This window comes from Bos javanicus, chromosome X (genome assembly GCF_032452875.1).
Source record: "Bos javanicus breed banteng chromosome X, ARS-OSU_banteng_1.0, whole genome shotgun sequence".
Lineage (NCBI taxonomy): Eukaryota > Metazoa > Chordata > Mammalia > Artiodactyla > Bovidae > Bos > Bos javanicus.
The window spans coordinates 85,452,945-85,478,071 of NC_083897.1; positions in this window are offsets into that span (position 1 = coordinate 85,452,945).

Below are 25,127 nucleotides of genomic sequence, written 5' to 3' on the forward strand. Positions count from 1 at the left end.
AAATTAACAAAGATCAAGCACAAAGAACAAATATTAAAAGCAGTAAGGGAAAAACAACAAATAACACACAAGGGAATTCCCATAAGGCTAACAGCTGATCTTTCAATAGAAACTCTCCAAGCCAGGAGGGAATGGCAAGACATACTTAAAGTGATGAAAGAAAATAACCTACAGCCCAGATTATTGTACCCAGCAAGGATCTCATTCAAATATGAAGGAGAAATCAAAAGCTTTACAGACAAGCGAAAGCTGAGAGAATTCAGCGCCACCAAACCAGCTCTCCAACAAATACTAAAGGATATTCTCTAGACAAGAAACACAAAAATGGTGTATAAATTCGAACCCAAAACAATAAAGTAAATGGCAACAGTATCATACTTATCAATAATTACCTTAAACGTAAATGGATTGAATGCCCCAACCAAAAGACAAAGACTGGTTGAATGGATACAAAAACAAGACCCCTACATATGTTGTCTACAAGAGGCCCACCTCAAAACAGAGGACACATACAGACTTAAAGTGAAGAGCTGGAAAAAGATTTTCCATGCAAATAGGGACCAAAAGAAAGCAGGAGTAGCAATACTCATATCAGATGAAATAGACTTTAAAACAAAGGCTGTGAAAAGAGACAAAGAAGGTCACTACATAATGATCAAAGGATCAATCCAAGAAGAAGATATAACAATTATAAATATATATGCATCCAACATAGGAGCACCACAATATGTAAGACAAATGCTAACAAGTATGAAAGGAGAAATCAACAATAACACAATAATAGTGGGAGACTTTAATACCCCACTCACACCTATGGATAGATCAACTAAACAGAAAATTAACAAGGAAACACAAACCTTAAACGATACAATAGACCAGTTAGACCTAATTGATATCTATAGGACATTTCATCCCAAAACAATGAATTTCACCTTTTTCTCTAGTGCACATGGAACCTTCTCCAGGATAGATCACATCCTGGGCCATAAATCTAGCCTTGGTAAATTCAAAAAAATTGAAATCATTCGAAGCATCTTTTCTAACCACAATGCAGTAAGATTAGATCTCAATTACAGGAGAAAAACTATTAAAAATTCCAACATATGGAGGCTGAACAACACGCTGCTGAATTACCAACAAATCACAGAAGAAATAAAAAAAGAAGTCAAAATTTGCATAGAAACGAATGAAAATAAAGACACAACAACCCAAAACCTGTGGGACACTGTAAAAGCAGTCCTAAGGGGAAAGTTAATAGCAATACAGGCATACCTCAAGAAACAAGAAAAAAAGTCAAATAAATAATCTAACTCTACACCTAAAGCAACTAGAAAAGGAAGAAATGAAGAACCCCAGGGTTAGTAGAAGGAAAGAAATCTTAAAATTTAGGGCAGAAATAAATGCAAAAGAAACAACAGAGACCATAGCAAAAATCAACAAAGCCAAAAGCTGGTTCTTTGAAAGGATGAATACAATTGACAAACCATTAGCCAGACTCATCAAGAAACAAAGGGAGAAAACTCAAATCAGTAAAATTAGAACTGAAAATGGAGAGATCACAACAGACAACACAGAAATACAAAGGATCATAAGAGACTACTATCAACAAATATATGCCAATAAAATGGACAACGTGGAAGAAATGGACAAATTCTTAGAAAAGTACAACTTTCCAAAACTGGACCAGAAAGAAATAGAAAACCTTAACAGACCCATCACAAGCACGGAAATTGAACCTGTAATCAGAAATCTTCCAGCAAACAAAAGCCCAGGTCCAGACGGCTTCACAGCTGAATTCTACCAAAAATTTAGAGAAGAGCTAACACCTATCGTACTCAAACTCTTCCAGAAAATTGCAGAGGAAGGTAAACTTCCAAACTCATTCCATGAGGCCACCATCACCCTAATACCAAAACCTGACAGAGATGCCACAAACAAAGAAAACTACAGGCCAATATCACTGATGAACATAGATGCAAAAATCCTTAACAAAATTCTAGCAATCAGAATCCAACAACACATTAAAAAGATCATACACCATGACCAAGTGGGCTTTATCCCAGGGATGCAAGCATTCTTCAATATCCGCAAATCAATCAATGTAATGCACCACATTAGCAAATTGAAAAATAAAAACCATATGATTATCTCAATAGATGCAGAGAAAGCCTTTGACAAAATTCAACATCCATTTATGATAAAAACTCTCCAGAAAGCAGGAATAGAAGGAACATACCTCAACATGATAAAAGCTATATATGACACACCCATAGCAAACATTATCCTCAATGGTGAAAAAAGGAAAGCATTTCCTCTAAAGTCAGGAACAAGACAAGGGTGCCCACTCTCACCACTACTATTCAACATAGTTTTGGAAGTTTTGGCCACAGCAATCAGAGCAGAAAAAGAAATAAAAGAAATCCAAATTGGAAAAGAAGAAGTAAAACTCTCACTGTTTGCAGATGACATGATCCTCTACACAGAAAACCCTAAAGACTCCACCAGAAAATTACTAGAACTAATCAATGAATATAGTAAAGTTGCAGGATATAAAATCAACACACAGAAATCCCTTGCATTCCTATACACTAATAATGAAAAAATAGAAAGAAAAATTAAGGAAACAATTCCATTCACCATTGTAACGGAAAGAATAAAATACTTAGGAATATATCTACCTAAAGAAACTAAAGACCTATATATAGAAAAGTATAAAACACTGGTGAAAGAAATCAAAGAGGACACCAGTATATGGAGAAATGTACCATATTCATGGATTGAAAGAATCAATATAGTGAAAATGAATATACTACCCAAAGCAATTTATAGATTCAATGCAATCCCTATCAAGCTACCAACGGTATTCTTCACAGAGCTAGAACAAATAATTTCACAATTTGTATGGAAAAACAAAAAACCTTGAATAGCCAAAGCTATCTTGAGAAAGAAGAATGGAACTGGAGGAATCAACCTACCTGACTTCAGGCTCTACTATAAAGCCACAGTCATCAAGACAGTATGGTACTGGCACAAAGACAGAAATATAGATCAATGGAACAAAATAGAAAGCCCAGAGATAAATCCACGCACATATGGACACTTTATCTTTGACAAAGGAGGCAAGAATATACAATGGATTAAAGACAATCTCTTTAACAAGTGGTGCTGGGAAAACTGGTCAACCACTTGTAAAAGAATGAAACTAGAACACTTTCTAACACCATACGCAAAAATAAACTCAATATAGATTAAAGATCTAAACATAAGACCAGAAACTATAAAACTCCTAGAGGAGAACAGAAGCAAAACACTCTCTGACATACATCACAACAGGATCCTCTATGACCCACCTCCCAGAATATTGGAAATAAAAGCAAAAATAAACAAATGGGACCTAATTAAACTTAAAAGCTTCTGCACAACAAAGGAAACTATAAGCAAGGTGAAAAGACAGCCTTCAGAATGGGATAAAATAATAGCAAATGAAGCAACTGACAAATAGCTAATCTCAAAAATATACAAGCAACTCCTACAGCTCAATTCCAGAAAAATAAATGACCCAATCAAAAAATGGGCCAAAGAACTAAATAGACATTTCTCCAAAGAAGACATACAGATGGCTAACAAACACATGCAAAGATGCTCAACATCACTCATTATCAGAGAAATGCAAATCAAAACCACTATGAGGTACCATTTCATGCCAGTCAGAATGGCTGCGATCCAAATGTCTACAAGCAATAAATGCTGGAGAGGGTGTGGAGAAAAGGGAACCCTCTTACACTGTTGGTGGGAATGCAAACTAGTACAGCCACTATGGAGAACAGTGTGGAGATTCCTTAAAAAACTGGAAATAGAACTGCCTTATGATCCAGCAAACCCACTGCTGGGCATACACACTGAGGAAACCAGAATTGAAAGAGACATGTGTACCCCACTGTTCATTGCAGCACTGTTTATAATAGCCAGGACATGGAAGCAACCTAGATGTCCATCAGCAGATGAATGGATAAGAAAGCAGTGGTACATATACACAATAGAGTATTACTCAGCCATTAAAAAGAATACATTTGAATCAGTTCTAATGAGGTGGATGAAACTGGAGCCTATTATACAGAGTGAAGTAAGCCAGAAAGAAAAACACCAATACAGTATACTAACGCATATATATGGAATTTAGAAAGATGGTAAGGATAACTCTGTATATGAGACAGCAAAAGAGACACTGATGTATAGAACAGTCTTTTGGACTCTGTGGGAGAGGGAGAGGGTGGGATGATTTGGGAGAATGGCATTGAAACATGTATAATATCATATATGAAACGAGTCACCAGTCCAGGTTTGATGCACAATACTGGATGCTTGGGGCTGGTGCGCTCCGACGACCCAGAGGGATGGTATGGGAAGGGAGGAGGGAGGAGGGTTCAGGATGGGAAAAAATGTATACCTATGGCAGATTCATTTTGATACATGGCAAAACCAATACAATATTGTAAAGTTAAATAAAATAAAAAAAAATAAACTTACGTTTTATCTCACAGTGTCTTTGTGATGTATTTTAGGTAATTCTCATGTGACTTCTAGTTAACTAATTTTCTTCTTAGTTTTGTCCTTTGATTTCTCATTTTAGGGGATAATTCCCCTTCAAGCTTATATTTTCTTTTAATAATGTCTGTTCATTTTTGATAGTCTTTTGTTCTAACATCATATTTTTATTTCTATAAACATTTTAAATTTACTTATTTCTCACTTTATTTCTAGTAAATCTAAGATCTTTGTGAATTTGTGTCTATAGTTTTTTTCTACTGACTCTTGCTTCTGAAAGCTGTTATGCCTCTGAGTTTTATCATGCTTTTTGAATACCAAGAACTCATGTTTCTTATAAGTTTCTCTTTATTGTGAATTTTGTGAGACAAGACTTCAAAGTGTGTTTTCCAAACAGAATTTGTATTAGCTTTTGCAATTATTACCTGCTGAGAATAAGATAGAAGATGTATGGTGTAGTGTCATGATTTCCAATGAAAGGTTGTACTTTTACTCATGCACATTTGAACTTATTCACACAAGTATACTCTATACAGTATGGTCAAGAGAGTGATATTTCTACTGAAATACTGAAACATGGATGAGATGCAACCACTTTAATATGTATAATGGTTCATCTGCAATTTTCAATGCCCTATCCAAAAAGTAAGATGACAGATTCTCCCATACATTAAAAGCAGAAAAGGAATAATATAATTAGTGAACTTGAATACCAAATGAGTAGTTTTATGCTCTATTTTTGTAATGGTAAAGCAAGGGAAAATAAGACTCAAGAGTCATGTTAAAATAAAAATTTATATAACTGTTTGAAATTATTATTCTTTCATATTTATATTTCTTTCAGAATAAAAATTATTAATTTTACATATACATATATATGTACACAGAGAAGACAATGGCAACCCACTCCAGTACTCTTGCCTGGCAAATCCCATGGATGGAGGAGCCTGGTAGGCTGTAGTCCATGGGGTCGCTAGGAGTCGGACACGACTGAGCAGCTTCACTTTCACTTTTCACTTTCATGCATTGGAGAAGGAAATGACAACCCACTCCAGTGTTCTTGCCTGGAGAATCCCAGGGACCGGGAGCCTGGTGGACTGCTGTCCATGGGGTCGCTAGAGTCGGACACGACTGAGCAACTTCACTTTCAGGCACTGGAGAAGGAAATGGCAACCCAATCCAGTGTTCTTGCCTGGAGAATCCCAGGGACGGGGGAACCTGGTGGGCTGCTGTCTCTGAGGTCGCACAGAGTCGGACACGACTGAAGCGACTTAGCAGCAGCAGCAGCATATATGTGCAACTTATATGTTTATATTCTTTGATAAATTAAAAGCTTCATTTCAGTTTTCTAAATCTTGTTTTTTCCAAACTCATGTCCATTTGAAGTCTTTGAAGTGTATAATTCAAAATTCTTGTATTTTTGGAAGTGTGACACAAACCCTTAATGCTTGAGGAACACTAACTAACAAACAGTTAGGGGTCCCTCAGCATGTTTCTAATTCAACCTTTCACTTTGGGTTGAGGAAGATGTGAATAAAAGAATGAACTTCCCCCAGCCTCTACCTTAACATGATATTGTATAACATTTATCATTAGGAAGGTTAATTATTATCAGTATATAGATGTAGAAATAGAGTCAGAAAGGAGAGGTAGATCCAGTATTTGTGCCAAGGTCTAAAATTTAGGTGAATTTGTGGTGAGGCAGGAGGTATAGGAACAGAAGAAAATTTTGTATATTACTGGAGCATCCTGACAGAAATTTTCTAAATTGTTCCTAGCATTTCTGTCATCCACTATTAAAAATTTAAAAATAAAGCTAAAAATGAAATGGCCCTGTGAATGTCCAAAAGAATTAACAAAGTAGAGTTTACTCCCAAACTAGAAACCTAGGGGAAAATAGTATTTCTTAATTAGAGACATTGCTATTCTGTGGTAACATACAGTAACATTGTTAAGAAGAGGAATTTTGTAATAAACAGTCCAGGCTCTACTTCTTATCCTGCAAGAGTAGCCTTAAGTAAATTTCTCAGTCTCTATACGTTAAAGTTCTCAACTGTAAAATGATGTTAATAAAGAATTTACCTCTTAGGGCAATTGTGAAGATTAAATTAGATAATACATTTAAAGTGCAGTGCTTCCAATTCTATCTACACCTCTGCAAATGGCACGATTTTGTTCCTTTTAACGGCTGAGTAATATTAAATTTTATATATGTACCACACTTCTTTGGATCATCGAAAAAGCAAGAGAGTTCCAGAAAAACATCTATTTCTGCTTTATTGACTATGACAAAGCCTTTGAATGTGTGGATCACAATAAACTGTGGAAAATTATGAGACAGATGGGAATACCAGACCACCTGATCTGCCTCTTGAGAAACCTATATGCAGGTCAGGAAGCAACAGTTAGAACTGGACATGGAACAACAGACTGGTTCCAAATAGGAAAAGGAATACGTCAGGGCTGTATATTCTCACCCTGCTTATTTAACTTATATGCAGAGTACATCATGAGAAACACTGGGTTGGAAGAAGCACAAGCTGGAATCAAGATTGCTGGGAGAAATATCAATAACCTCAGATATGCAGATGACACCACCTTTATGGCAGAAAGTGAAGAGGAACTGAAAAGCCTCTTGATGAAAGTGAAAGTGGAGAGTGAAAAAGTTGGCTTAAAGCTCAACATTCAGAAAACGAAGATCATGGAATCTGGTCCCATCGCTTCATGGGAAATAGATGGGGAAGCAGTAGAAACAGTGTCAGACTTTATTTTTCTGGGCTCCAAAATCACTGCAGATGGTGACTGCAGCCATGAAATTAAAAGATGCTTACTCCTTGGAAGAAAAGTTATGACTAACCTAGATAGCATATTGAAAAGCAGAGACATTACTTTGCTGACAAAGGTCCATACAGTCAAAGCTATGGTTTTTCCAGTAGTCATGTATGGATGTGAGAGTTGGACTGTGAAGAAAGCTGAGCGCCGAAGAATTGATGCTTTGAACTGTGGTGTTGGAGAAGACTCTTGAGAGTCCCTTGGACTGCAAGGAGATCCAGCCAGTCCATCCTAAAGGAGATCAGCCCTGGGTGTTCATTGGAAGGACTGATGCTGAAGTGAAACTCCAATACTTTGGCCACCTCATGCGAAGAGTTGACTCATTGGAAAAGACTCTGATGCTTAGAGGGATTGGGGGCAGGAGGAGAAGGGGATGACAGGGGATGAGATGGCTGGATGGCATCACCGACTCTATGGACATGAGTCTGAGTGAACTCCGGGAGTTGGTGATGGACAAGGAGGCCTGGCGTGCTGTGATTCATGGGGTCGCAAAGAGTCGGACACGACTGAGTGACTGAACTGAACTGAACTGAACACTTCTTTATCCCTTCATCTATTGATGGACATCTAAGTTGCTCCCATGTGTTGGCTATTGTAAATAGTGCTGCAATGAACATTGCGGGTACATGTGTCTTTTTGATTTGTGGTTTTCTCAGGGTATATGCCCAGTAGAGGAATTTCTGGGTCATATGGTAGTTTTATTCCTAGATTCTTGAGGAATCGCCATACTGTTCTCATAGTGGATGCATCAGTTTACATTCTCACCAACAGTGTAAATGTGTTCCTTTTTCTCCACATCCTCTCAAGCATTTATTGTTTGTGAATTTTTTGATGATTTTCAGTCTGACCGGTGTGAGGTGATATTTCTTTGCATTTTTTATTTGTATTTCTCTAATAATTAGCAAAGTCAAACATTCCATGTGCCGGTTGTCTTCTTTGAAGAAATAACTATTTAGATCTTTGGGTTGTTTTGTTTTTTGATATTGAGCCACATGAGTTATTTGTATACTTTTAGAGCTTAATTCTTTGTCAGTTGCCTCATTTGCAAATATTCTCTACCATTTTGAGAGATGTCTTTTTGTCTAGTTTATGTTTTCCTTTGCTGCTTAAAAGCTTTGAAGTTTAATTAGGTCCCATTTGTTTTTGTTTTTATTTCCATTACTCGCAGCAGCAGCAACCATTGGGTCACAAAAGGACTTGTGATTTATGTCAAATAGTGTACTGTCTATGTCTTCCTCTAAGGATTTTATTGTGGCTGGGTTTTAATTTAGATTTTTAATCCATTTTTAGTTTAATTTTGTGTATCATGTTAGGGAGTGTTCTAATTTTATTCTTTTAGATATAGCTGTCCAGTTTTCTTAGCACCACTTATTGAATAGGCTGATTTTTCTCCATTGTATATTTTTACCTCCTTTGTTATTATTAGGTGACCATAGATGCATGGGTTTATCTGTGGACTTTATATTCTTTCCTGTTGATCTGTATTTCTTTTTGTGTTCCAATACTATACTGTCTTGATTACTATAGTTTGCAGTATAGTTTGAAGCCAGGAAGCCTAATTGCTCCAGATCTGTTTTTCTTTCTCAAGATTGCTTTGGCTACTTGGGGTCTTTTGTATAATCATTTTTCACAATATAGATTTTTCCAGCTCAGAAACATGGTACGTCTCTCCATCTTTGTGTCATCTTTTATTTCTTTCTTCAATATGCTATCATTTTCCGATTTAGATCTTTGGTATCCTTGCTGCTGCTGCTGCTAAGTCACTTCAGTCATGTCCGACTCTGCACGACCCCATAGATGGCAGCCCACCAGGCGCCCCTGTCTCTGTGATTCTCCAGGCAAGAATACTGGAGTGTGTTGCCATTTCCTTCTCCAATGCATAAAGTGAAAAGTATCCTTAGGTGCATTTATTCCTAGGTATCTAATTAGTTTTTTGTGTCTGTGGGGTGTGTGTGTGTGTGTGTGTGTGTGTGTGTGTTAGTTACTCAGTCGTTTCTGACTCTTTGTGACTCCATGAAGTGTAGCCTACCAGGCTTCTCTGTCATTGGGATTCTCCAGGTGAGAATACTGGAGTGCGTTGCCATTTCTTTCTCCAAAGGATCTTCCCAATTCAGGGATCGAAGCCAGGTCTCCTGCATTGCAGCAGATTCTTTACCATCTGAGCTACCAGGGAAGCCCAACTTTCTTGTGATAGTAAGTGGAATTGTTATCTTAATCCCTCCTTCTGATATTTTGTTGTAAGCATATAGAAATTCAAGAGATTTTTGTGTATTAATTTTGTGTCCTGCAACTTTACCAAGCTCATTGATAAGCTATAGTAATATAGAGTGAAGTAATTCAGAAGGAGAAAAACAAATATCATATAATATTGCTTACATGTGGAATCTATAAAATGATATGGATGAACTTATTTGCAAAGCAGAAATAGAGACACAGACATAGAGAACAGACATATGGATACCATAGGGAAGAGGAGGTGGGATGATTTTGAGATTGGGGTTGGCATATGTATATTACTCGGAGAAGGCAATGGCACTCCACTCCAGTACTCTTGCCTGGAAAATCCCATGGACAGAGGAGCCTGGAAGGCTGCAGTCCACGTGGTCACTGAGGGTAGGGCACGACTGAGCGACTTCACTTTCACTTTTCACTTTCCTGCATTGGAGAAGGAAATAGCAACCCACTCCAGTGTTCTTGCCTGGAGAATCCCAGGGATAGGGAGCCTGGTGGGCTGCCGTCTATGAGGTCACATAGAGTCGGACACAACAGAAGTGACTTAGCAATGTATATTACTGTGTATGAAATAGATAACTAATGAGAACCTACTGTATAACACAGGGAACTCTACTCAGTGCTCTGTGGTGACCTAAATGGGAAGGGAAACTAAAATATCAAGGATATATATGTATGTATATCTGATTGACTTTTTTGCATAGTGGAAAATAACAGAACATTGTAAAGCAACTATACTTCAATACAATTTTTTTAAAAAGCTTCACATGCCTTATTCCCATGCCATATAAACGTGACTTGCCATTATTATTAAGATGATACCAATGGTAAATATTATTTTGAAAAAGAACATTTGGTTTTTAGTGTCATTTTAGTGATGATGGATAAATCAACTTGGCACAATAATTTTAGAGGATATTCTGGATTCATCCTGTGGTGGGGAAGAAAAACATACAACTTAGGATCAGGAGGAGAGAGTTTGATTCATGAATCTACCACTAGCTATCTCAGCTATCTTGTTACCTCTCTGTGACTCAGTATTATTGTGTATATAATAGGTGTTCTTGGAAGAACAAATGAGAATATGTATGTGAAGGCGCTTTGCAAAATGATAACAAAGAGGGGGTTGTTACTGAAAGGAATAAGGACTGGACTTCAGCTGCTGCTAAGTTGCTTCAGTCATGTCCGACTCTGTGGGACCCCATAGACGGCAGCCTACCAGGCTTCTCCTGGGATTCTCCAGGCAAGAACATTGGAGTGGCTTGCCATTTCCTTCTCCAATGTATGAAAGTGAAAAGTGAAAATGAAGTCGCTTAGTTGTGTCCAACTCTTTATGACCTTATGGACTGCAGCCTACCAGGCTCCTCCATCCATGGGATTCTCCAGGTAAGAGTACTGGAGTGGGTCGCCATTGCCTTCTCTGAAAGACTGGACTAAATAACCTCAATTCTGATGTTCCTTAAATCTTTTTATTTCTTTTCCTTATTCAACACTTTCCCCTCCTTACTGAGTGTGTGACACTTGGTATGGAGATAACTGAGGCCTAGCAGAGGAAGGATCAAACTATTGCATCAGGATCTGGGGCTCCAGTAAAAGAGGCAAGGAGTTAGAAACGGATTAACACAGAAATGGAGACAAATGTTCCGTGTGCAAATTACCTGGTTTACTCACTCTCATTGTTGCTGTTCAGTCATTCAGCCATGTCCGACTCTTTGCAACCCCATGAACTGCAGCACAACAGACTTCCCTGTACTTCATTATCTCCCAGAGTTTACTCAAATTCATGTTCATTGAATTGGTGATGCCATCCAACCATCTCATCTTCTGTCATCTGCTTCTCCTGCCTTCAATCTTTCCGAGCATCAGGGTCTTTTCTAATAAGGTGGCTCTTAACATCAGGTGATCCAAATCCTGGAGCTTCAGTTCCAACATCAGTCTTTCCAATGAACATTCAGGATTGATTTCCTTTATGATTGACTGATTTGATCACCTTGCTGTCCAAGGGACTGTCAAGAGTCTTCTCTACACTGTTCGAAAGTACCAATTCTTTGGTGCTCAGCCCTCTTTATGCTCCAAATATCAAATTCATAAATGACTACTGGAAAAATTATAGCTTTGACAATACGGACGTTTGTCAGCAAAGTGATATCTCTGCTTTTTAATATGCTATGTTTCTCATAGCTTTTTCCCAAGGAGCACCTATTAATTTCATGACTGTAGTCAACATCTGCAGTGATTTTGGAGCCCAAGAAAATAAAGTGTGCCACTGTTTCCAGTTTCCCTATCTATTTGCCATGAAGGGAAGGGACTGAATGCCATAATCTTCCTTTTTAGAATGTTGAGTCTTATGTCAGCTATTTCACTCTCCTCTTTCACTTTCATCAGGATACTCTTTTGTTCTTCTTCTCATCCTGCCATTAAGGTGGTGTCATTGGTGTATCTGAGGTTATTGATGTTTCTTCAGGCAATTTTGATCCTGGTTTGTGCTTATCCAGTCTTGTATTTCACATGATATACTCTGTGTATAAACTAAATATGCAGGGTGATAATATACAACCTTGATGTACCACTTTCCCAATTTTGAGCCAGTTTATTGCTCCATGTCCGGTTCTAACAGTTGCTTCTTGACCTGCCTACAGATTTCTCAGGAGGCAGGTCATGTGGTCTGGTATTCCTATCTCTTGAAGAATTTTACAGTTTGTTGTGATCTACACAGTCAAAGACTTTGGCATAGTCAATAAAGCATAAGTAGACTTTTTTTCTGGAACTCCCTTTCTTTTTCTATGATCCAATGGATGTTGGTCATTTGATCTCTGACTCCTCTGCCTTTTCTAAATCCAGCTTCTAAGTTGAAAGTTCTTGGTTCACATATTGTTTAAGCCTAAATTGAAAGATTTTGAGCATTACTTTGCTAGCATGTGAAATGAGTGCAGTTGTACAGTAGTTTTAACATTCTTTGGCATTGCCCTTTTTTGGTATTGGAATGAAAACTGAGTTTTTCCTTTCTTTTGTCCACTGCTGAGTTTTCCAAAGTTGCTGGCATATTGAGTGCAGCACTTTAACAGCATCATCTTTTAGGATTTGAAATAACTCTGCTGGAATTCTATCACCTCTACTAGCTTTGTTCATAGTAATGCTTCCTAAGGCCCACTTGACTTCACGCTGCAGAGTGTCTGTCTCTAAGTGAGTGATCACACTATCCTGGTTGTCCAGGTCATTAAGACTTTTGAATGTAGTTCTTCTATGTATTCCTGTCACTTTTTAATATCTTTTGCTTCTGTTACATACATACAGTTTCTGTCATTTATTGTGTCCATCTTTCCATGAAATGTTCCCTTAGTATCTCTAATTTTCTTGAAGAGATCTCTAATGTTTCCCATTCAATTTAGATTTCCTGAGTAATCAGCAAGGTTGGCCTATGGAGTACACAATGAAGCAGGATAAATGTTAACAGAGTTTTACCAAGAGAATGCCCTGGTCATAGCAAACACCCTCGTCCAACTACTCAAGAGACAACTCTACACATGGACATCACTAGATGGTTACTACCAAAATCAGATTGATTATATTCTTTGCAGCCAAAGATGGAGATGCTCTATAGAGTCAGCAGAAACAAGACTGGGAGCTGACTATGGCTCAGATCATGAACTCTTTATTGCCAAATTCAGATTTAAATTGAAGAACATAGGGAAAACCACTAAGCCATTCAGGTATGACCTAAATAAAATCTCTTATGATTATACAGTGGGATTGACAAATAGATTCAATTGATTAGACCTGATAGACAGAGGGCCAGAAGAACTATGGATCGAGGTTTATAATATTATACAGGAGGCTGTGATCAAAACTATTCCCAAGAAAAAGAAATGAAACAAAGCCAAGTGGTTATCTAAGGAGGCCTTAAAAATAGCTGAGAAAAGACAAGAAGCAAAAGGCAAAGGAGTAAAGAAAGATATACATATCTGAATGCAGAGTTCCAAAGAATAGCAAGAAAAAATAAGAAAGCCTTAAGTGTACAATGCCAAGAAATATAGAAAAACAACGGAATGAGAAAGACTAGAAATATCACCCCCATTACCTAATGGCAGTTCAGTTCAGTTGCCACTCAATCGTGTCCAACTCTTTGTGACCCCATGGATTGCAGCACGCCAGGCTTCCCTGTCCATCACCAACTCCCAGAGTGCACTCAAACTCATGTCCGTTGAGTCAGTAATGCCATCCAATCATCTCATCCTCTGTCATCCCCTTCTCCTCTCACCTTCAATCTTTCCTAGCATTAGGGTCTTTTCCAATGAGTCAGTTCTTTGCATCAGGTGGCCAAATTATTGGGCTTTCAGCTTCAGCATCAGTCCTCCCAATGAATAGTTCTGTAAAGTTAAGGTTATGATGGCCATTTTATTACTTTTGAAAACAATTTTGTTGCTATTTATTGCTATTCTTGTGCAATCTATACCTTAGGAACATGTGCCATGGCTAATACAGCTATATTTGAGATTATTCAGGTATAGCTATTAATAATGCATACTTTTGGCTAGAACACCCACATAAAAGGAGAAAATATGAGGAAAACTACTCCAGTTCCATCACCTCATTATGATTACTGTTAGCTTAGAGATATATTTTTTCTTAGACCTTTTGTCTCTGATTATTTTCACATAATTTCAATTATAGATACCACTTTGAGCTCCAGTTTTAATAGATAAATAATTTATCATTTTGATTGTTTTCACATTTATAATATTAAAGGCTATAGAGAATTTCAGTAGGAGATTGTGGTGGGATTTTTTTTATCCCTTTGCTGTTTTTCACTAGCCCTACTTGCTGTATAGGTGAGGACGGTAAGGCTCATAAAATTTAAGCAGTGTTCCAAAGGTCCCATAATTAGTGACAGTCACAAAACAAAGACAGATATTTGTTTTAAATTCTGTTGTCTTTCCACTAGACATCTCTGCATTTGTTTTACACAAAGTCAAAGGATGAAAAACTGAAGAAATCTTTATATTATCCTACAGAGAAAGGCAAAGGGAAGATAAAGAGTAGAACAGTTCTCAAGGTACCCATCTAGCCAAAGTCTCTGGGTTTCATCTATGGAAGAGGCCAGCATCTTCCTTAACATGCCAAAATATTTCATTTATCATCTAGCGTGATGGACATGATTTGAAAATCAGCATGGAATCTGATCTGTTCATCAGTGGCACTTCTGTTTTCCCGTTTTATGGGAAGATTATGGTTGTGTTCTTGTCTTTTGACATTCAGCCCTCAGTCTCACTAATCCTCTTTGGTACACCAAATTTGTTGAATTTCGTGAAGTGGTTTCCCAGAAAGCTTGGAATAGATTTTGAGGTTGCCAGATCTCTTGGATTTAAAAAATACCAGTTCATCCTGATGGTGAGAGTGCTCAGTGAGTAAGCTCTGGATCCAGCTTACTGGGTAGAACCCATTCAGAAGGATTGGGGAATTTGGAGGCAGCATCAAGGAGGGCAAGAAGGAAGATGCCAAGCTCATTATGAACATACCAAACTACACCAACATATATAGCAACTCTTCATAGAACAATCTGAAGACTAGCAGTGTGGCTCATATACAACTAGCACTGTAAAGAAAGAACAACATGGAGCTGGTGGGAGGGGAGAAGTGATCTAGTTGGATCCCACACTCCTAGTGCACGATCCAGAAGAGAAAGGGAAAATCAGTCTCAGGAATCCTTCCTCTAGAATAAGGAGTTTGAGTCCCATATTAGACAACCCAGCCCTGCAACTGACACTGGGAAGACAAGGCCCATTAGTTAACTTGAAGTGGGGCTTACCAGAGAGATGACAGAAACTGAGACTCCTCTCTTGAAAAATGCATATATAGACTTGCTTTCTCCCAATACCATCACAGATGCTGCAGATTGAAAACTGCTTGGTGCTCTGGCCACTCTCCAGGACAACCCCAGTGCATCCCACAGCCCACACTAGGTTCTTGCTCCATCCCATTCTGCTCTGGCATTATTCCTCACTAAGGCAAAACCTGCCATTGTCAATGTGCACACATGCTCTGAGGAATGAGCAGAGCCAGCTCAGGTACCAGCCTCACCTCTAACTAGGACAGAGACAGTGATTGACATCATGCACACATACATGCACCAAGGAAGAAGTACAGCCAGCTCAGTAGTGCAGTTCCAACCCCTTGCCCCCAACTCTGCTTCTACCCAAGAAGCATACACCTGGAAAAAGCAGAACTATCTGAGAAATGCAGCCCAAACCCTTCAGGCCCTGGCCATTCATTCAAACAAGTCAGAGACTGCCATCACATCAGAGAAAATTCCCCAGGGCTCTTCTCTAGTCTCTGAGACTCTGATTCTATCCACCCCACTCCAAAAAAAAGCAGTGATTGTCATTGGGCCTAGTAGAAGATAGCTGACACCTGGCTCTGGCTATAGCTAATCTGACTCCAGCCCTACCTCCCACCAACACAGTGGCTGCCAGTGCACCCCTGGAGCAGATTGAACCCATTCTTACTTAAGTTACAGCTCTTCCACCAAAGCCTATGGCAGATGCGATCTTCTAGGGGTGCTCTCACAGAAGAACACACCTTCAAGACTACAACAGGTAACTATTTCACCTAATTTCATAGAGACAGAGAAAGCTGAATAAAATGTGAAGACAGGGGGATATATTTCAAATGAAAGGACAACACAAAACCCCAGAAACCCTTAATGAAACAATTAAAAGTTTACCTGAGAAATAATTCAAAGTGTAGTAATAAAAATGCTAAATGAACTCAGGACAAGAATAAATGAACACAGTCAGAACTTCAGGAAAGAACTAAGAAATATGAAAAAGAACCAGGCATAGCTGAAAAATACAGGTATGAAGAAACTGAAGTTGAAAATATACTAGAAAGAAATAATAACAGGTTAGGTGACATGAGAGAATGCATAAGTGATCTGCAAGATAAAATAATGGAAAAAACATGATCAGAGCACCTTAGAGAGAAAAAATGAAGATATTTTAAGAGATTGCTGGGACAACATCAAAGATACTAAAACTTGCATTACAGAAGTCCCAGAAAGAGAAGACAAAAATGTGCAGAAAGTGTATTTCATCAAATTATGGATGAAAACTATCCTAATTTAAAGAAGGAAAAATATATCCAAGTCTAAGAATCACAGAGTCATAAACAAGATGAACCCAAAGAGACCCATACCAAGACATATCATAATTAGAATTGTAAGAGGTAAAGATAGAATTTTAAAGGCAGCAAGAGTAAAACAAAGAGTCACAACAAGGAAACTCCCATAAGGTTATCAATTTATTTTTTAGTGGAAACTTTTCAGGGCAGAAGGAAGTGTTGAAAGGAAAAAACCCTACAATCTAGGTACTAGATTCTAGAATACTCTACCCAACAAGATTATCATTCAGAATTCAAAGAGAGGTAATTTCCTAGACAAGCAAAAACCAAAAGATTTCATCACCACTAAACCAAGCTTCCAAGAAATGTTAAAAGATCTTTAAGTGTAAAAAAAAAAGATTGTAACAAGAAATAAGAAAAAATAAAAAGGGAAAAATTTCACTGATAAAGGCAAATATATAGTAAAGCAGTTGATTAACCACTTAAATAAGCCAGTACAAATGTTAAAAGACAAAAATTGTAAATTCAACTGTAACTCTAGTAAATAGTTAACAGATTGTCTTGATGATGTAAAATATTACGTCAAAAATACAAAATATGTAGGGAGAAAAAAAGTAAATCTTTAGAATGTGTTTGAACTTAAATGATGATTAGTTTTAAACAAGTAAATATATTTACAGGTCAATATATAAACCCCATGGCAACTTCAAATTAAAAACTTACAATAGATACACAAAAATTAAAGAGAAAGAAACTCAAACATAACACTAAAGAAAATATTCAAACCATGATAGAATTTTACAGTAGAGGTTAAAATAAGAAAGGAATATAGAAAAACTGAAAAAAATAATCAGAAAATAAGTGATAAAATGACAATAATTACATAACTATCAAGAATCACTTTATTTTTTAAGGATTAAATACTCCAGTAAAAAGGCACAGCATAAAAATTTAATAAAGAAAGAAGATCCATCTATATACTGCTTACAAGAGACTCACTTCAGGTCTAAAGAAATACAGATTGAAAGTGAAGGGATGGAAAAAGATATTCCGTGCAAATGGAAACAAAACAGAAGTTGTGGTAGCAATATTCATATCAGACAAACTAGACTTTCAAACAAAATCTATCATAAAAGACAAACAAGGGCATTAAACAATGATAAAATGGTTAATCTAAGAAGAGAATAGAACATTGTAAGCATGTATGCACCTAATATAGAAACACTGAAACACACAAGAAAATATTAACAGACATGAAGGGAGAAACTGAGGGTAATAAAGTAAGAGTAGGAGACTTACATCAGTGGATAGATCATCCAGACACAAAATCAATAAGGAAACTGTGACCTTAAATGACACATGCGGCCCAATCGACAGAATAAATATCTACAATACATTCCACTCCAAAACAGCAGAATACATATTCTTTCCAAGTGCACATCAAATGCTCTTCAGGATAGATCACATGCTAGGCCACAAAACAAGTCTCAATAGATTTAAGAAGATTGAAATTATCTGAAGCATTTTTCTGACTACAATAGTACAAAACTGGAAAACAATTACAAAAGGAATATAGAAAAGAACACAAACACTTAGAGACTAAACAATATTCTACTAAAAAATTGATGGGTCAACAGAAAAAAAAGGAAGTCTGAAAATACATTGAGACAAACAAAAATAGAAACACAGCTTTCCAAAATCTATGGGATACAGCAAAGCAATTTAATGAGGGAAGTTTATAGGGCAACAGGCCTACTTCAGTAAACAAGAAAAATCTCAAATAAATAGCATAACTTACCACCTAAAGGAATTAGAAAAAATAAGAGCAAACAAAGCCCAAAGTCAGCAGAAGGAAGGAAATAATTTTCAGAGTGGAAATAAAATAAAGTTCCCTCCACTCCCCAAAAAACATCAATACTAAAAAAGGTCAATGAAACCAAGAGCTGGTTTTTTGGAATGATAATCAAAATAGATAAATCTTTAGCTGGGCTCATTTAAAAAAACAGAGAGAGAGAGGCCTTTGATATATTGTTCCAGTGAAAAGTCAAGTGAATAGAGGAATCATATATAAAACTCCATCCCAAGACAGGCTCCTCTTAGAGCTCTGACTGACTTCTACGGGGAAGACAGCACTGTCTCAACAACTTTACCACAAACTCCCACAGTATTATTACAGGAATATCCTTAATGGGAAGAACTACTGAGTCCACTGCTCAATATACTTCTACTGCTGCTGCTGCTGCTAAGTCGCTTCAGTCGTGTCCGACTCTGTGCGACCCCTGAGACGGCAGCACAGCAGGCTCCTCTGTCCCTGGGTTTCTCCAGGCAAGAACACTGGAGTGGGTTGCCATTTCCTTCTCCAATGCATGAAAGTGAAAAGTGAAAGTGAAGTCGCTCAGTCCTGTCCGACTCCTAGCGACCCCATGGACTGCAGCCTACCAGGCTCCTCCGTCCATGGGATTGACTTTTCTAAAATTACAACCCCAAAGAATTCCCAGGAGATGCTTCTTGACCTCAGAAATCCACAGTCAGATATCAGAAGGATGTTCCATGTCATGCCTCATGATTTTCCTTCTGGGAAATTGCTCATGTAACAGAAACTCAAGAAGATAGTTCAGCAATATTTTTCACCCACAGCCAACAGAGTGGCTCAAGAAAATAGCAGGGGCAGATGTTGCAGGCCTATATGACCACATTATAGTATCAGCAGCTGTAGGGCCAGCAGCCTGGCCAAAGAGAGAAACAAGGACAGATGTTACAGGGCTATCTGCCACATTCTGGCTGAAACCCAGGGACAAGCAGCCTGGCTGGGTAGAATAGCCAAAGCAGGAGCTGCAGACCTATCTGCCCCCGTTTTGGTATCAGCATCAGCCACAGGGTCAGGTCAGCAGCCTGGTTGAGGAGCACAGTGGGGGCAAGGGCCACAGGCTTATTTCAGTACAGTTCGGTTCAGTTGCTCAGTCGTGTCTGACTCTTTGCGACCCCATGAATCGCAGCACGCCAGGCCTCCCTGTCCATCACCAACTCTCAGAGTTCACTCAGATTCACATCCATCGAGTCAGTGATGCCATCCAGCCATCTCATCCTGTCGTCCCTTTTTCCTCCTGCCCCCAATCCCTCCCAGCATCAGAGTCTTTTCCAATGAGTCAACTCTTCGCATGAGGTGGCCAAAGTACTGGAGTTTCAGCTTTAGCATCATTCCTTCCAAAGAAATCCCAGGGCTGATCTCCTTCAGAATGGACTGGTTGGATCTCCTTGCAGTCCAAGGGACTCTCAAGAGTCTTCTCCAACACCACAGTTCAAAAGCATCAATTCTTCAGCGCTCAGCTTTCTTCACAGTCCAACTCTCACACCCATACATGACCACAGGAAAAACCATAGCCTTGACTAGACAGATATTTGTTGGCAAAGTAATATCTCTGCTTTTGAATATGCTATCTAGGTTGGTCATAACTTTCCTTCCAAGGAGTAAGCATCTTTTAATTTCACGGTTTCAGTCACCATCTGCAGTGATTTTGGAGCCCAGAAAAATAAAGTCTGACACTGTTTCCACTGTTTCCCCATCTATTTCCCATGAAGTGATGGGACCAGATGCCTTGATCTTCGTTTTCTGAATGTTGAGCTTTAAGCCAACTTTTTCACTCTCCACTTTCACTTTCATCAAGAGGCTTTTGAGTTCCTCTTCACTTTCTGCCATAAGGGTGGTGTCATCTGCATATCTGAGGTTATTGATATTTCTCCCGGCAATCCTGATTCCAGCTTGTGCTTCTTCCAGTCCAGCATTTCTCATGATGTACTCTGCATATAAGTTAAATAAGCAGGGTGACAATATACAGCCTTGATGTACTCCTTTTCCTATATGGAACCAGTCTGTTGTTCCATGTCCAGCTCTAACTGTTGCTTCCTGACCTGCATATAGATTTCTCAAGAGGCAGGTCGGGTGGTCTGGTATTCCCATCTCTTTCAGAATTTTCCACAGTTTATTGTGATCCACACAGTCAAAGGCTTTGGCATAGTCAATAAAGCAGAAATATTTGTTTTTCTGGAACTCTCTTGCTTTTTCCATGATCCAGCAGATGTTGGCAATTTGATCTCTAGTTCCTCTGCCTTTTCTAAAACCAGTTGGAACATCAGGAAGTTGACGGTTCATGTATTGCTGAAGCCTGGCTTGGAGAATTTTGAGCATTACTTTAGTAGCGTGTGAGATGAGTGCAATTGTGAGGTAGTTTGAGCATTCTTTGGCATTGTCTTTCTTTGGGATTGGAATGAAAACTGACCTTTTCCAGTCCTGTGGCCACTGCTGAGTTTTCCAAATCTGCTGGCATATTGAGCCCAGCACTTTCACAGCATCATCTTTCAGGATCTGAAAGAGCTCAACTGGAATTCCATCACCTCGACTAGCTTTGTTCGTAGTGATGTTTTCTAAGGCCCACTTGACTTCACATTCCAGGATGTCTGGCTCTAGGTGAGTGATCATACCATAGTGATTATCTGGGTCAGGAAGATCTTTTTTGTACAGTTCTTCTGTGTATTCTTGCCACCTCTTCTTAATATTTTCTGCTTCTGTTAGGTCCATACCATTTCTGTCCTTTATCGAGCCCATCTTTGCATGAAATGTTCCCTTGGTAGCTCTAATTTTCTTGAAGTGCTCTCTAGTCTTTCCCATTCTGTTGTTTTCCTCTATTTCTTTGTACTGATCACTGAGGAAGGCTTTCTTATCTCTTCTTGCTATTCTTTTTACCCATATTTAAATATCAACAGAATTTGCAGGGTCAGCAACATGGCTGTATAGAACAGAGAGGTTATCTGTTCATATCCCAGAAGAAGCAGCAGCAGCCCCAGGATGATCAGCCTGGCCTGTTGCAGGAAAAACAGCAGTAGCCTGCATTGGATGAGCAGAAGCCACAGATGCTGTAGGCCTATATGTTCACATCTCAATAACTATAGCAGCTAAACTCAGGAGGCCAGCAGTCCCCAAAGGCAGAAGGTATCAGATCAGATCAGTCGCTCAGTCGTGTCGGACTCTTTGCGACCCCATGAATCCCAGCACGCCAGGCCTCCCTGTCCATCACCAACTCTCAAAGTTCACTCAGATTCACGTCCATTGAGTCAGTGATGCTATCCAGCCATCTCATCCTCTGTCATCCCCTTCTCCTCCTGCCCCCAATCCCTCCCAGCATCAGAGTCTTTTCCAATGAGTCAACTCTTCACATGAGGTGGCCAAAGTACTGGAGTTTCAGCTTTAGTATCATTCCTTCAGAAGAAATCCCAGGGCTGATCTCCTTCAGAATGGACTGGTTGGATCTCCTTGCAGTCCAAGGGACTCTCAAGAGTCTTCTCCAACACCACAGTTCAAAAGCATCAATTCTTCGGTGCTCAGCCTTCTTCACAGTCCAACTCTCACATCCATACATGACCACAGGAAAAACCATAGCCTTGACTAGACGAACCTTTGTTGGCAAAAAAGTCTCTGCTTTTGAATATGCTATCTAGGTTGGTCATAACTTTCCTTCCAAGGAGTAAGCAACTTTTAATTTCATAGTTGCAGTCACCATCTGCAGTGATTTTGGAGCCCCCAAAATAAAGTCTGACACTGTTTCCACTGTTTCCCCATCTATTTCCCATGAAGTGATGGGACCGGATGCCATGATCTTCATTTGTTGAATGTTGAGCTTTAAGCCAACTTTTTCACTCTCCACTTTCACTTTCATCAAGAGGCTTTTGAGTTCCTCTTCACTTTCTGGCATAAGGGTGGTGTCATCAGCATATCTGATGTTATTGATATTTCTCCCGGCAATCTTGATTCCAGCTTGTGTTTAGTTGCTAAAATCGTCACAATTTTTTGAAACCCATGAGTCAACAAATTTAAGAAGTCTAACAAACTCTAAGTAAGATAACTGCAAAAGTGAACCTTACTGAGACACATTATCATTATGTCAAATGCCAAAGTCAAATAAAGAATATAGAAAGCAGTAAGAGAGAAATGATTCATCCTGTAAAAAGGATTCTCTATAAGATTATCAACTACTTTCTCACCAGAAACCTTGGTGGATAGAAGGCAGTGTAATGATATACTTAAATGTTGAAAGAAAATAAAAGTGTCAACTAAGAATTCTACTATGACATTTCCAAATAACAACAGCTGATGAAATTCAATACAATTAAATAGACACTATATAAAATGCTAAAGGGAGTCCTTCAGGTTGAAATAGAAGGATGCTAGAAAGTAACTCAAAAATGTAGGAAGACAAAAACATTTCTGGTAAAGGTAAATATATAGGAAAATATAAAAGCCAGTGTTAAGGTAACTCTGGTTTGTAACTCCACTTATTTTCTACAGGGATTAAAAGGCAAATGCCTAAAAATAATTAGAAATATATGTTATTGTTCATATGATATATAAAGACATAATTTGTGACACTGATTACCTCAAAGGAGGAAATAGATGTGTAGGTGTAGTTTTTTTAACAAATGAAGTTAAATTGGTATCAATTTAAATTAAATTGTTATAATTCTTGTTCAGTTACTAAGTTGTGTGACTCTTTGTGAGCCCATGAACTGCAGTATACCAGGCTTCCCTCTCCTTCACTATCTGCCAGAGTTTGCTCAAACTCATGTCCATTGAGTTGGTCATGCTATCTAATCATCTTATATTGTGCTGCCCCATTTTCCTCGTGCCCTCAGTCTTTCCCAGCATCAGGTTCTTTTCCAATGAGTTGTCTCTTTGCATCAGGTGGCCAAAATATTGGAGCTCCAGCTTCAGCATTAGCTTTTCCAATGAATACTCAGAGTTGATTTCCTTTATGATTGACTGGTTTCATCTCCTTGCTGTCCTTGCTTGCTATAGCTCTAGCCTGTTATATATCATCTCATGTGGAGCCACAAAGAAAATATATATAGCACATACACAGTGAATGAGAAATGAGTCAAAATATGTCATTACAAAATCATCAAAGTACAAAGGAATGCATTAATGGAGGAAATGAAGAACAAAATTGCTGTAAGAAAGAAACTGATTGCGTGATGGCAGTTAATCCTAAGTGCAAATGGAAAAATGTTCAAGATTTCACGCATGTGTGCTCAGTTATGTCTGACTCTTTGTGACCCAATGGACTGTAGCTCACCAGGCTCTTCTGTCCATAGAATTTTGCAAACAAGGGTACTGGAGTGGGTTGCCATTTCCTACTCCAGGGGATCTTCCTGACCCCAGGATTGAACCCGTGTCTCCTGCATCTCCTGTTTGGCATGTGGATTCTTTACCACTGAGCTACCTGGGAAGCCCCAAATATATAGATAGGATTCCCCAATATTGTGTTAGTTATGTGTAAATGATTTTAACTCGAGTAAAAAAATTAAAAGACAAAAGTATTAAGAATAATAACTATGATCATTAATTAATGGATATGGGAGAAAGAAACGGCAACCCACTCCAGTATTCTTGCCTGGAGAATCCCATGAACAGAGGAGCCTGGCAGGCTATAGTCCGTGTTGTGGCAAAGAATCGGACACAACTGAGGAACTAACACACACACACACACACAATATAAAATACATAAATTATGATATCAATAACATAAAGTTTTTGGGTGTGAGTAAAAGTGTAGTTTTTGTGTGAGAGGGACATTAAGATGATATAATCTTAAAATTGATTACTATGATTTTTGTAAGCCCTGTGATAATCACTAGGAAAAGAATACTTATAGAAGATATACAAATATAAAAGGTAAGAAATGAAAGCATATCACTACAGAAATCCTAAAATTACAAAGGAGGACAGCAAGATAGACAATAGAAGCAAAAGAATTATGAAAGTATTAGTCGCTGAGTCATGTCCGCCTCTGCAACCCCAGGACTGTACCCACCAGGCTTCTCTGTTCATGGAATTCATCAAACAAGAATACTGGAGTGGGTTACCATTCCCTTCTTCAGGAGATCTTCCAAAGTCAGGTATTGAGCGTGGGTCTCCTGCAATGCAGGCAGATTCTCTACCATCTGAGCTACCATGGAAGCCCATATAAAGAACTATAAACCATACCAAAAAAAAATTTTAAACTGGCAATGGTAAGCACTAATCTACAGTAATTACTTAAAATATTTTAATCATATATTTTATTTTATTCAGTATGCTTTAAACATTATCATTTCAACATGCAATAAATATTAAGAAAGTATAAAGGAGATATTTTACAGTTTGTCTTTCACACTGTTTTTAAATTTGCTGTGCAAGTTTACAGCTCATCACAATCCAGAAGCCAACTTTTCTATTCCAGAATGGATTAAAGGGAATAATTGCTCAAATAAAAACTATATTTTTAAGGTTCAATATATTATGACTTTATATATATGTAGAGTGAAATGATTACTACAGTCAGGAGGAATAACACATCTTTTCTTCACAGTTA